The 12,343-nt window shown below is 36.0% G+C and overlaps 1 long non-coding RNA gene across 1 annotated transcript; it reads left to right on the top strand.

Annotated features, from left to right (window-relative positions):
• The first annotated feature begins 5,956 nt into the window (after positions 1-5,956).
• On the top strand, positions 5,957-10,549 carry LOC128251579 (uncharacterized). Its single transcript, XR_008267178.1, has 2 exons — positions 5,957-9,507; positions 10,206-10,549. It is a non-coding gene; the product is annotated as an uncharacterized LOC128251579 (long non-coding RNA).
• The last annotated feature ends 1,794 nt before the right edge of the window (positions 10,550-12,343 follow it).

Raw genomic sequence — 12,343 nt, 5'->3', positions numbered from 1 at the left:
TATATATATATATATATATATATACACACACACACACACACACACACACACACGAATGTATGCTTTTTCTCTATATGTATATATGGATATGTAGTACCAGAAACAGACCATTTAACAAAACCACATTCAGCCCCAATGATGGCTCAATTGTGGCCATAGAAATGACTGTATGCCAGTATCACTGGCACCACCATTATATCAGCACCCTATTTCCCAATATATATCTAGCTTACAGGGGCTTCTGTTATGACAGCTACAATATCACAATGCTAGGGGGATTATATGTTCACACAGTTCTCATTGGTCTGATCAAACATTTGCTACCCTTTTCTTATATTAGGATGGTACCTGATGTTTTTGTGCACTTGACATCTGATAGTAAACTTTGTCACCTTGAGCTGCTTGGCAGTGACCCTTGTCAAACTGCTGGAGATTTTGTTGACGATGTTCCAGACTTGCTGGACAAATTTAGCTGGCCTGATGACATCTGACCTGTGAGAATGTTTCTATCTCTTGGTCATGGATGACACATTTCTCCAAAGGTTTGCGTTTCTTTCCTGAATCTGAATATGACTCTGAAGAGCCTAGCCACATTCAAGAAGACAATTATCTCCAAGTAATGTGTTTGGTAGAAAGAACTACAAGCATACCTTTTTGTTTCCTTTGTCAGATTTAAGCCTGCCATGTTGAGACTGTCAATACATCTGAAAGAGATATGAAAAATGTTAAAATTTGGTTCCTGCTACCTAACACCACTTTTGGTCATCCTCCATTTATGGCTTACTAAAGTTTATTCACAAATACCCTGAGTGCGAACATATGCATGTGTGAAAAACACACATCAATGTGTGTGTGTGTTTTAAAGTTAAAGTTTGTTTAATGGTGCAAGGACAATGGCATTGAACTATACTTAGAATAGTTATTACCAGAGTGACACACCAAATGATGGTAGCTCAGTCCTGAATATCCATAAAGAAGCAGCACAAATAAAACATTCAAATTCTCACACTCTCAGACACCTAATCACAAACATACAGTTCAACACCACCCTCTGATAGCTGTCTCTTGCAAATTCCATTCTTTGACAGATTAGAGCATAACTCATTGTCTTGATGCAATGCTTTCTACTGCAGCAACCCATGGGTTGTAGTTTCTTCCTTTTTCTCTACAATCTGGGGACCCTGTAAATGACCTTCTCTGAATTAATCTAAGAAAGAACATGTATAACCACATTTGTACTGTTTTACTTTTATAATATACAAAGAAATCTGTATAAACTTTGATTTCAACATAATGTACACATGACAAAGTTACGAAAGTAACTCAAGACTAAGAGTTTGAGCACTTATCAAACAGTTTAAGTACTGTGCATGAAATTGGTAGCTTTCTGCCAATTGAAACTAATAAAAGTGTGTGTGTGTGTATATATATATATATATATATATATATATATATATATATATATATATATATATATATATATATACATATATAATACTCTTGTATTGAGTTGTAATTGTCCTGTTTGTTCCAACTTCATAATATATGTATGTGTGTGTGTGTGTATGTATGTATATATGTGTATGTGTGCACATGACCTTTCTAAAAATGTTTTTAAAATCCTGTTGCAAACCAATTGTTGCACTAAGAATCTGACAATTGTTATGAAGTGTTTACAAATGTTTGAAAAGTTTATGAAATTTCTGATAAAACTTTTTTTTAATTCATACTTTTGTTCCCCCCCCCCACACACACACACTCCTCCTTAAGTCACTTTGACCATTGAAAATTTAGCTAAACATTATCTTTTTGTTTTTATTTTTTATTTTTTAATTTCAATATTGAAATCTGGACAGGTAGAAAATATGAAGAAATCAGTTATGCATATAACATAACTTGGGTCTCTTTCTTGATAAACTTCTTCCAATGTATTTAAATTCAAAACGTACAAAGAAGATGCCTTTTTTTATATATTTTAATGACACTCAACATTTTTTTTTTTTTTTTTGGTGAAAATATCCTATCATGGAACTCATCAAAAACATAAAATTAAAGATTTCAAATTGAAATAGTGACATTAAACTCTATTCTAGCAAAAATCATTCAGTCTGGAACACTTGCTCATTTCAGTCTCAAATATTTTGTTTAATTAAATTGTTTTGTTTTTTTTTTCTTTTGGTTTCTAAAATAAATAAAATAAATGTCTTTTTACTGTTTTATTTATTTATTTATTTGTTTCCAATTTAGTTTCTAGTTTAACTTTTGTAACATTCTCTTTTGTGTCCAAAAGTTCTTGTTATATCTTTATTTACTTCATCATCATCTTGTACCGTACACCTGCAGCACATTGATGACACTACAACCAAAGTGTTTCCGATTAGGCTTGAGTTATCCAGCTGCCTTGCTCCTCCTGTCCAACCAGCTCATGACATTGTCCATCTGCTGCATTCTTTGCCTGCTTCTTGATCTACTACCATCTTCCATGATAATGTTTTCCTGACCTCTGCTTCATTGACTATGGCCATAATAGATGAGCTTTTGTTTTTTCACAATATTCAGGAGTTGTTGTCTTGTAACACTCATTCATTTTTCCAAGAGTCCTTGTAAGAGGCCTATCCTAAGTTTTTTCTTAAATGCAGCTTCATCAGAGATTTGAGCACCAAGACACTTATACAATTCAACCTGTTCAAGCCTCTCACTGCCCAGTTTGATATTAACATTTACTGTCTCTTTTTCTCACCATCATCACTTGTTTCCTTATGGTTGAGATAAAGACCATGTGTATTTGATACTGTCTTCTTCAGTCTTGGCAAGTAGAACAGTATTGTCTCCATAGTTTAGATTAGAAATATGCAAGCCTATTATTTTGATGCCATCTTCTTCCTGTATTCTCTTATATCCACTGTGTAGATGTTGAACAAGCATGAGAAAGAATACAGCCCTATTGAACTCCTTTCTCATTTTTGAATTTTTCTGCTCTCATTATTTACACAAATGCAGGACTTGGTAAAAGTTAAAATCTTATTTCATATACAGGTGCATAGCTTTATGAATAAGTTCAGCTTCATTTAATTCTTTTTGTTTCAGGTTTGCAGTTGGTTGGATAATGTACTGTTAAAAATAATGGCTGAGAGTTTTATAATTTGTTACCAACATTGCACTCCATCCCTTGGATATAATGCACACCATTATGAACTATGAATTCATTTAACATCCATTTGCTTCATGCTATATGGGTCAAACAGAATTTGTTGATTTTTCAAGCCCGGTAATATTTCCCAATGGCCAGAAATGTTTTTCATAAAAGACTAGAAATGTGCAACACTGCTTGCATGATGGTGGTGTTCATTTACTACCATCACATGATGGCAAGACAAGAGTACAGCTTTGCCTCTCATCCTTTTGGAGCTGATATAAATGAAGTACTAGTCAAGTACAAGAGTCAATTTCATCAACTATGCCTTCTCCACAAAAATGTGTCGACATTTTAGAAATTTTATTTTATCTTTTAAAATTTAAACTGAAAATAATTAGAAAGAATGAATATTCCTTTCCTTGAATTTAACTAAACCAAAATACAAAAAGTTCTTGCTTTAGGAAAGAACCACTGATATCTCTTGGCCATCTTTCAACTTACCAACTCATGAAAACTGATTAGGACTGACTGTAAATAAATATCAGTTTTATTGCACTTATCTTTTTACCAGTTTGGCTACTCTGGAAAGGTTCCAAGTCTATTTTATGATGTACTTCAGTTCCAGAATCAACAGAGATATGTGACATGATAAAGCTCATTTCACTCAATTCAAATCTATTACTGTATGGTCTTTTCTTGAAACTTGCAGCCAAATAGATAATGGTGTCTGACTAATATTTTGTGAAACATTTGTGCAATTAAAATAGTTTTCTGGTGGCAGTTTCTTCCATCCATGGAAATGTTAATTATTGCAGTAATTCTTTATTAGGCAAAATCTATAGCTGGTATCTTTTTTTCTATATCAACTTGCCCAAAACTACTCATGTTTTATAATTGCCAACATCCCATTTAAAAGTGATCTAAAATCAAACCATGCATCAAAATTTTATGCTAAACTATGTTCCAAATATCAACAGTGTTTATCTCTCTACAGAATGACATAACTCAATTAAGAATAATTTCTCAAAGATTAGAATTACTATCACTATCATCATCATCATCATCATTTAATGTCTGCTTTCCATGCTAACATAGGTTGCATGATTTGACAGGAACTGGTAAGCCAGAGGACTGTGCCAGGCTCCACTATTAACTTTGGCATGGCTTCTATAGCTGGATATCATTGCTAACACCAACCACTTTACAGAGTGTATTGTGTGCTTTTCACATAGCACCAATACCAGTGAGGTCACCAAGTAACTTCCAGGACAGAAATCCTTCAATTGAGATGGGAAATGGTATTGAGGCTTTGTGCCAGATGATGTAAGGTTAAGCTTTGATAGAGGGACAGAAACAGGTATCTTGCTGTAGAGGAGATACATAGCTGCCCTAGATGGTAGTGATGTGCCAGGGCATAGCCTCAAGGTTCAGTGAGATGAATGTAAGCTGAGTGGCACTGGGGATTGGACAGAGTAAGTGAGCACAGAGTTTGCAACAGTGCAGAAGGAGAAGGGAAATGCAGTGAATGGGGAACATGGATATATAGGGAATATATATATCTATAACTGGTACTCAACTGCTTATGACGAGGGTTCCAGTTGTTCCAATCAATGGAACAGCTTGCTCATGAGATTAACGTGCAAGTGACCAAGCACTCTACAGGCATGCAGACCCTTTCACATACTTCTCAGGGAGATTCAGCATGAAACAGAGTGTGACAAGGCTGCCTCCTTGAATTACAGGTATGACTCATTTTTGCCAACAGAGTGGACTGGAACACCGTGAAATGTGAAATAAAGTGTCTTGCTCAAGGACACAATGCTCCACTGGGAATTGAACTCATGACTTCATAATCACAAGCCGAATACCACTAAGCCAGGCACCTTCACATTTTCTGCTATGAATGCAATATATATATTGCATTTTCCACAAAGAATGCAATTCATGCTTAAGATGTATGAAGATAACATAATCAAAATTTAAATCTTTCTTTTTATGAGAAACAACTGGAAAGAAACCAGATTCACTCAAATTATACATGACTTCAATTTTCTAGATGACATGTTGGTTGAGGTACCACAGGAGTTGCCCTGATCTGTATATTATCATCGTCTTCATTTTATATTCACATTTCAATGCTGATAGATTTTCTGAGACATTATATCATGGCTGGGTACCCTTCTGGCTACCAAACATTTCAGTCTTATTTATGATACTACTGGGATACACATGGTATTGTATGTTTATATATATATAAACATACCATGTGCAACCCAGTTGTATACCTGTATGTGTGGTTGAAGTATTCAGGATATTACAAAATTTTATCTTTTTTCCTCCCATAACCTTTACTGGGTTGCACTACTGAGATTTCACATTAAACATTAACCAATCCTTCCTCTCTAGAACAACTATCCTCTGGAATTCTCTTCATACATATGTTTTTCCCACAGATGTTCAAGCCGAAAATCAATTGCATCAATATGTCTGGTATTGGAGATGCAACAAAGTCGGTAAGGGCATTGAACTTCTCTTAAGTAGCTTATTAAAGAAGGCATCCTACATATTCCAGCAAAAGAAATGTGATGTTACAATGAGAAGCAAATAAATTTTCATGAATTTGAAAGAAGACCAGAAATTTGAAAAGCACACAAAATGTAAATATATCTTTCGGATGAAGGGATTAAGCAAATTTTACACAGAATTCTGAACCAAATACTGCCATTTGTCATGTACATTGTAATTCTTTCAGTCAGAGCCTCTGTCTTCTCACAAGCCTTTTTTTTTTTTTTTTTTTTTTTTTCCTAAATGAAAATATTTCTTGTTTATAACGAGCGCAAACCTCCGCCAAAGTAACACCAACGTCCTCTCAATGATTAGCCAGAGATGATTTTTAAAATGAGAATATCTGAAATAAAATCGACTACTCTCACAAACGAGAATACTAAAAATGAACCTGACTGCTCTCAAACGGAAAATAATCCAAATATATATATATAGAGAGAGAGAGATGAAATAATAATACAGTGAAGGAGAAATAGTGAGAGTAATAGCCATGAGTGAAAAAATAATGACAAAGAGAAAGACGAAACAAAATGACAAAGAGCGTCGTATGAATGAAAAAGGAAGGAGTGATACATGAATAACGAAGGAAGGAGGGAAAAAGCCGATAAACGGCGTTTGAAGTGTATAAGAGAGAGGTATGTTTGTGTGCGTGCGTGTATGTACATTGGAAATGGGATGGTAATGTTCAATGCTGAAAATGTGTGAGTATATGTGTGCATGTACAAGTAAAAAGCAGGAAAAATAATCCAGAATCCTTGTCCAGTACCGGATCGATCCCAAAATCTAATCAGTTCGTGACAGTCATGAGGCCAAACATCCATGACAGTTTCATCCGAATCTATCCAGCGGTTCTTGAGCTATCTTGTCCACGGACAAACAAACACAACTGAAAACAATACCCCCGCCTTTGCTAAGGCGGAGGTAATTAAGTGAAAATAAGTAGCTATAACAGATCAGGATCTGTGGTATAACTAAAGTTCTGGGGGGTAAAGACACTTTTGGAACCCCACCTTGATTTACAGGAATTTTTCATATATGCACCTGAACTGATTACTACCTTACCTAGTAGCTATATCTCTCACAGGCATAGAAATAAGTTTGGAACTTGGCTCACTGGGTATACAAGTAAGACACACACTAATGGTGTGACAGTCAGGGTAGTATGTTTTGCTACATTTCTCAACTTCATTATCTACACACACACATATAATGGCCTCTTCCTGATGATGCTTTGTAACATAAGGAGAGGCCTTGCAGACAGCCAGTTCTACTCTCTGAACAATGATGACAGATATCCTAAAAAGAACCAGTCAACATCATTGGCTGCATTCTAGTCACAGTTTTACATCAGAGTTTTCCTTCTAGAGTGATGTCTTAATGAGGGCTAGGGGGCACTCACTCCCAGTAATGTGGTACACCATGTCTACGTTCTCATTTTCATGGTTCTCTGCTGACTAAACTTGTGCCAGTTGAAAATGTCTCGATCCTCTGTACAGCCACTGTGCTTTCAGCTTCAAAGTCACCAGTTTGTCAATGATTGTTGCAAGAACTACTTTTGTCTATGAGAAATAGTAGGACCTAGCCTGTGTACACAATAATGGATGGCTTGTACGCATACTACCCTGACTGTCACACCATATGTATGTATGTCATGTGCCTTTAACTCCTTGATGAGTCCTTGGAGTGCCGTCATGACATACATCGTGTTTGGGGCATTTTTAGATTTCGTAGAGCCTATCCCTCTCCATGTCTGACTACAGTTGGTTTCTTCGAGAAGGCGAGAAACAGACAAAAAGAAAGAGTTAGAGAACAATCGATCCTAAAACGATGTGACCCCGGTGTTGTTTTGAACCTAGCGCAGCTCTTATTAAATTTTTGCCAACCAAATTTTCATAATTTATTTTCGAAACATGCAGTTCTGAAATAGTTTTGCATGTTGATGACGAAAATCGCATTTTTTTTTTCTTTTAGATTTTAATACATTTAAAAAAAAATAATAATCTGGCGAAAATTTGAAAAACATGAAATGGTTGGATGAAATTTAACAAGATCCCACAGCGCGCAATAATTACCACAGAATAAGTCATTCAATACTCGAATGACCGCCAACATCGTTTAACTTTATACTGAATATTCTCTTTTTTGTGTGCTTTAGGCAAGCATACTTAATGTCTATATATGTGCGTATAATGTAACAAGTTGTGGAATTCAGTGTAATTTATTGTGTAGTTTTTTATGTGATCTATCTGGAAGTAAAAATTACTGAAAATTAAAGGAATGGCAACAGGGAGTTTTAAGCAATGAAGATATTATTATTAAAGTGGTTTTACCAAAGTTTCATTCCAGGCAAGGAATTCAGAATAATAATGTTTCAGTTCAAACATTAGTACATTAAGTATCAAGTTGATACTTAGAATATTTTTACGGATAATTTTAAATCAGGTTGCACTCATTCTCAGGTACTATGATATGCTTAGAGTCCAAGGGAAGTAACTCTGCGTACAAGTCTATGCAATTATTTTCTTTTTGTCATGGGTGAGAGAAATAACAACAAAACGTTGTGTTAGGGGAAAAAACTCTGCATGAAATTCGGGCTAAGATTTTTTGAAAAATTAAACCATCTAGCTTTGACAACTGTGGAAGACATCAGTTCTACTTTTGATGTCTCTTCTATCATTGGAAATTAAGGAAAACATAAAGCCTTTACATACTGAGTTTAAAGTCGCCGAAATCACCTTTATTTCTCATCGTTTCGGTGTCAGTATAAGGAAGATGGAAGGCAGTGAGCTGGCAGAATCGTTAGCACGTTGGACAAAAGGCTTAGCAGCATTTCGTCCGTTTCTACTTTCTGAGTTCAAAATTCCGTCGCGGTCGACGTTGCCTTTCATCCTTTCGGTGTTAATAAAATAAGTACCAGTGAAACACTGGGATCGAAATAATCGACTTACTCCCTCACCTGAAATTGCTGGCCTTGTACCACAATTCGAAATTAATATAAGGAAATTCTTTTCCATTCTAGGCACCTGGCCCGAAATTTTGGGGGAGGGAGCCAGTCGATTAGATATACCTCAGTACGCAACTGGTACTTAATTTATCGACCCCGAAACGATGAAAGGCAGAGTCGACCTCGGCGGAATTTGAACTCAGAACGTAGCGGTAGACGAAATACCGCGAAGCATTTCGCCCAGCGTGCTAACGTTTCTGCCAGCTCGCCGCCTTAATTAAGATAAGGAAATTGGATTAGCAGAACTGTTAAAGCGTCAAACGAAATACCTCGCCGACGCTTTACTATTGGAATTCAAACCCTGCCATAATCAACTTTGCCATTCACCCCCACCCCTCACCCAGGGTTGATAAAATAAAATACCAATCAAGTATTGGCATCGATAAAATCGATTACTTCTCTTCCACAAAGTTCAGGCCTTATTCCGACATTAGAAACAGTTAACCCGAGTTGTTGCCCTTACTGTTGCTTGCTGTTGTTGAACAACGTTCAACAGATGCGAATAAAGTTTTGATTTTATAAAAATTATTGCAGCCTCCACAGTAAAAGAACTCCATTGTCTCAGTATTATCGTTTTCTTCCCAAGCAAACAGAACGCTCAGAGAGGAAAGCATTATTAACAACTATATTATTAATTATTATTATTAATTAGTGCAAATCTTCAACCCCGTAAGAATGTTGTATGTTGCAGAGAGATATCAACCAACTTTACAGCGAGGTGATCATCTTCATTGACGCGTCCATGAATAGATTTGTTAGAAATGAAATATTAACTCGGAAAAATTGTGCGGAGAAGGAGATGGTAAATCATATAATTATATTTCACTGTTATAATGGTATTTTTGAGATGAAATAAAAATTAACATTAAGGGCCAAAATTTGAACCCCTAAAACCTTCCCCGAGTAATGATAAATCTTCATGCCAAATTTGGTACAGATTGATCCAGCGGTTTGGTCGTGCATAGAGGACACACATACACGCACACACACACACGCAGTAAATTTTATACATTAAGATTAAGATATATGTATATAGACACACACACACACACATACCCACATATATACATAAGTAAATATACATATATGTGTGTGTGCGCGTGTGCAGGAGACAATTGTAGGACAATTGTCAGGTTGATGACTCCGGCAGAAACGTGTCCACGACTAGAATTCTTAATACTCCACTCCTCATATGGAGCTGATCTTAACTGTTACTTGATAATTGTGGCACATGTTTTAGTGGCGGAGATAGTTTTAATAACACAAAAATTTATGTTGTATAGTATTTGGTATACCTGTATTTAACTATTAACTATGTAATTCAAATAGATGCTACTGGCTATGCTGGGCCATTTCTGTTAGCTCATTTTTGTTCATGTGTGTGTATTTGCTTGTGATGAGTGTGCGCGTGCGTGTGTGATTATATATTACATAATATATTGTAAACGAGAAAATTGATATTAACATTCGAATATTGTTCTACATTTTTTTACGATACAGTAATATCTCACTTTACGAAGACTCGCTTTACGAGAGCCGGGTTTACGAGTTTTATTTTTCAAGCACAAGATCCAAATTTTGAACGAAAAGCAAAATTTTCTACTACCATAACAAATGCTTCTACATGTTACTGAGAAATTTATAGAAAGCGAAAAAATGCGCCTCAGCAAAATCTGTCTACGAGTGCTTGTGAATTGGCGATCGATTCTACAAGTGATGGTGTGCGCGAGACTAGTGCGAGTCAAAATGATTCAGAAAACGATTATAATTTTTTTTTTTTTTTTTTTTATTATAAATGATCTTGATATTCTTTTTACTTCACATAAAATATTCTTTATATTCTACTGTTGTTTTATTGCTATTTATTTACGTGTATTATAAATTTTATTAGCGAAATATTTTTCTGGGAACGAATTACGATTTATAACATTGCTACTATGGGAAAGTATTGCTCTGTTTTACGAGCAATCTCCGGGAACAAATTAACTCGTATATCGAGGCATTACTGCATAAGGTTTCAATAATAATGATGAGAGGAAGAAGAAGAAGAAGAAGAAGAATGGTTATTGATTTAGTACAAGGCCAGCAAATTTGAGGGAAAGGGATGAGTCGATATCATCGACCCCAGTACTAACTAGCCTAATGTTCTATTTTTTACTGGCTCTGGAAGACGTGTGTGTGTGTGTGAGTGATGGTATGGTGTGCATGTGGTTTGTTGGAGGTGTTAGATGTGTGTAGGTGAGCAATTAGGTGAGTGTAGTGCCGTGAGTCAGTGGGAGTGGGACAGATGGTATATATGTGTGTGTGTGAGTGTGTGTGTGTGTGTGTGTAGTTGATCTTTTTGCACTGCTGATAGAGTTGGAGCGCAGTCCCCTAATGTAGCAACCATCTCAGTATGAATGTCGTTGGATTATATATAGAATGATATAGATAAATAGATAGACAGACGGATAGATAGATAGATAGATATGAGGGATCCGATATACGCGTGTATGCGTGTGTTATATTTTATTTGATTCAGTCACCGAACTGCGGCCATACTGAGGCACAACCTTGAAGTTTTTAGCCGAATGAATCAACCCCAGTACTTATTCTTTATTTTTTATTTTTTTTTCAGTTTGGTACCTGTTCAAGCGGTTATTGCCAAACCGTTAAGTTACGGGGTCGTAAACAAATAAACACCGGTTGTCAAGCAGTTGTGGTAGACGAACTCAGAAAAAAATACACACAGACATGCGCGCGCGCGCACACACACACACACACATATATATATATATATATATATATATATATATATATATATATATATATATATATATATATATATATACACACACATACGACAGGCTTCTCTCACTTTCCGACCAAATCCATTCACAAGGTTTTGATTACTGTAAGGCTACGCTAGACGACACTTACATAAGGTGTCGCGCAGTGGAACTGAAACTACAACCATGTGGTAGGAAAGCAAACTTCTTACCATACAGCTATATATATATCTACACACATGCACATACTCCCACACGTATGTACACTCATACACTTATGCAAACGCATATTGGCATTCTTTCGTGCTTAATTGACGTAAATGCTGGTAGTAACGAAAGTATACCCGCATATTTGTGCGTGCGTATGCGTGTGTGTGTGTGTGTGTGCGTGTGTGTGTGTGTTGTATGTATGTGTGTGTGTGAAATAGATAAAATAGATATAATCTATATATATATTAAGCAATTCATTATAATTACTTTTACGATGTGCCTAAATAAAAACCATCGTTATAGATCAGCATTTCTCAACCTTTTTCGCGATTTGGCTTCCTTGGACATTGAAAAAAATTATTTTGGCTCCCCTGTGTTGACGAAAAATTTAATCCAGCTTCCCATGTATCTGAGATAGACCGGCCGGCCCATGACAAATCTGACCCACAGAACTACCAGCTCACGAACTGCATCTGAAAGTTGGCGCGCCAATCATGCTGCTAAGGAACTTAGATGCTCCAATAATGTGCAATGGTACGCGGATGATTATCAAAAAATTGTGCTCCCGAGTTCTGTAGGCAACAATCTTGAATGAACCGGCCACTGGCTAAGAAATACTTATAACTCCCATGTCCCTTACCCACTCCGATACGACCTACA

Source organism: Octopus bimaculoides, chromosome 2 (genome assembly GCF_001194135.2).
Source record: "Octopus bimaculoides isolate UCB-OBI-ISO-001 chromosome 2, ASM119413v2, whole genome shotgun sequence".
NCBI lineage: Eukaryota > Metazoa > Mollusca > Cephalopoda > Octopoda > Octopodidae > Octopus > Octopus bimaculoides.
Note: the sequence above shows the minus strand (reverse complement) of the source record. Positions and strands in the feature narration are given on the sequence as shown.